This window comes from Rattus norvegicus, chromosome 10, assembly GCF_036323735.1.
Source record: "Rattus norvegicus strain BN/NHsdMcwi chromosome 10, GRCr8, whole genome shotgun sequence".
In the NCBI taxonomy this organism is placed as follows: Eukaryota; Metazoa; Chordata; class Mammalia; order Rodentia; family Muridae; genus Rattus; species Rattus norvegicus.
In genome coordinates this window covers 80,301,160-80,303,825 of record NC_086028.1, presented here as the reverse complement: position 1 = coordinate 80,303,825, position 2,666 = coordinate 80,301,160, and positions in this window count along the sequence as shown.

The window sequence follows — 2,666 nt, the reverse complement described above, 5'->3', positions numbered from 1 at the left end:
AGACTCCAAACTCTGCATCATCATGCCTTATGTCAAAGCACTTTTCAGACCTCTAACGTGTTTTTCATCTTTGTTGACAGCAACATGTTCTATTCCTGGGATCCTTCTACTCCCTGTTAGCAGCTTTCCTCAGCAGATATCCTATGGCTCTGACATCTTGAAAATCTTGGGGTCTCCAAGGCAGTTTCAATGTTATAGGTTCTCATTTCAATGTCTGGGATCATCACATGATCTTCTGGGCTCCTCCAAAGGGCTGGCATCACTTTTCCAGCTCTGCCCTCTGTAGCACTCTATGCTCAGGTTGATCCACTCCATTGCCATTGTTCTTGGTGATCATCCCATGGTATTGGCATCTCTATTATACTGGGGTCTTCCACTGCAACTAGGCTTCACCATAGCGTCTCATAGCTCTCTTCATCGTGCCTCAATACCTTTACATGATCCCTTCAGTCCTGGGCCATCAACTGTAACTGAGACTGCTTCACCAATGGCCTTCCATGGCCTCTCACAGTGTCAAGCCTCAGCTGCTCTTCATGGCTGCTTCCTGCCTTCAAAACCAGTACCACCTGGGTGACTCTCACACATTAGCAAGTACAGCTGCAGCATGAGGAACAACCTTGGCTAACACTGAAACACAGCTTCTTTGTGTTCTTAGGAAACACTTCCCCTCACCTCAGTGACCTCAGTGTTTTTTGTTTTTTGTTTTTTTTTATATTAACTTGAGTATTTCTTATTTACATTTCGAATGTTATTCCCTTTCCCGGTTTCCGGGCAAACATCCCCCAACCCCTCCCCCTCCCCCTCTATATGGGTGTTCCCCTCCCCATCCTCCCCCCATTATTGCCCTCCCCCCAACAATTACGTTCACTCGGGGTTCAGTCTTGGCAGGACCAAGGGCTTCCCCTTCCACTTGTGCTCTTACTAGGCCATTCATTGCTACCTATGAGGTTGGAACCCAGGGTCAGTCCATATATAGTCTTTGGGTAGTGGCTTAGTCCCTGAAAGCTCTGGTTGGTTGGCATTGTTGTTCATATGGGGTCTCGAGCCCCTTCAAGCTCTTCCAGTTCTTTCTCTGATTCCTTCAACGGGGGTCCCGTTCTCAGTTCAGTGGTTTGCTGCTGGCATTCACCTATGTATTTGCTGTATTCTTGCTGTGTCTCTCAGGAGAGATCTACATCCGGTTCCTGTCTGCCTGCACTTCTTTGCTTCATCCATCTTGTCTAATTGGGTGGCTGTATATGTATGGGCCACATGTGGGGCAGGCTCTGAATGGGTGTTCCTTCAGTCTCTGTTTTAATCTTTGCCTCTCTATTCCCTGCCAAGGGTATTCTTGTTCCCCTTTTAAAGAAGGAGTGAAGCATTCACATTTTGATCATCTGTCTTGAGTTTCATGTGTTCTATGCATCTAGGGTAATTCCAGCATTTGGGCTAATAGCCACTTATCAATGAGTGCATACCATGTGTGTTTTTCTGTGATTGGGTTACCTCACTCAGGATGATATTTTCCAGATCCATCCATTTGCCTATGAATTTCATAAAGGCATTGTTTTTGATAGCTGAGTAATATTCCATTGTGTAGATGTACATTTTCTGTATCCATTCCTCTGTTGAAGGGCATCTGGGTTCTTTCCAGCTTCTGGCTATTATAAATAAGGCTGCGATGAACATAGTGGAGCACGTGTCTTTGTTATATGTTGGGGCATCTTATCCCTTCTGTTTTTAATGGAAGCCAGAGCCGCATGGAAGAACCAGCTGAGTTCTGCTGCTTGCAGGATCTAGACCATGTCCCGCTCCCCCATTCCATTCCCAGCGTTCTGTTTCCCATGTCCCTCTCTGCCTAAGCTTTGCTTTCCCAGAACTTGCTCTGTAGATTGGCCTGGAACTAAGAGATCTGCATGGCTCAGTCTCCTGTCACGCTGGGATTAAAGGTGTGTGCTGCCATGCCTGGATTTGTACTTTTCTTCACCTAGAAACTGCTTTGTCCCAGGATGCTGGGCCTTTCATCCTGGGATTAAAGGCGTGTACCACCATTCCTGGATCTAAATTTTGCCGGGTAGGATCTTAACCAAAGGTCCCCACACCCTTAATTCAATTTAATAACTTTGAACACAGAATTCAGCTCCATATCACTTCCTGATGCCCCTTTAATACTCCAACCATATATTTTATATTTTTCTTTTCTAAGCTTGCTACACTTGTTCAAATGCTCTCCATGAGACTCAACCAGAGAACAAAGTCTCTGCTGGGCTTTTTTTTTTTTTTTTGAGAATTCCTTTGTCAATGCATTTAATCGGAGTTTCTTCACCTTAGCCTCAGGCCGGCTTTTCAGACAAGGGCAAAAAGTAGCCACCTTCTTCACCAAAATACTATAGAAGCAGTCTCAAAGCCACATATTGATTCTTCACCGAAACCTCTTGGGCAAGGTCCGCACAATTCAAAGCATTCTGAGCAACAAATTCTTCCATATTCCTGCTAGGATGGCCCATTAAGCCTGATTTAAAGCATTCCACTGCTTTCCAAATCCAAAGTCTGAAAATCCACACTCTACCAAACAAAGGTATGGTCAGGCCAATCACAAAAAAAAAAAAACAAAACAACAACAAAAAAAAAAACAACCCACTCCTGGTAGACTTCTCTTAGTTAAGGTTTTACTGCAGTGAATAGAC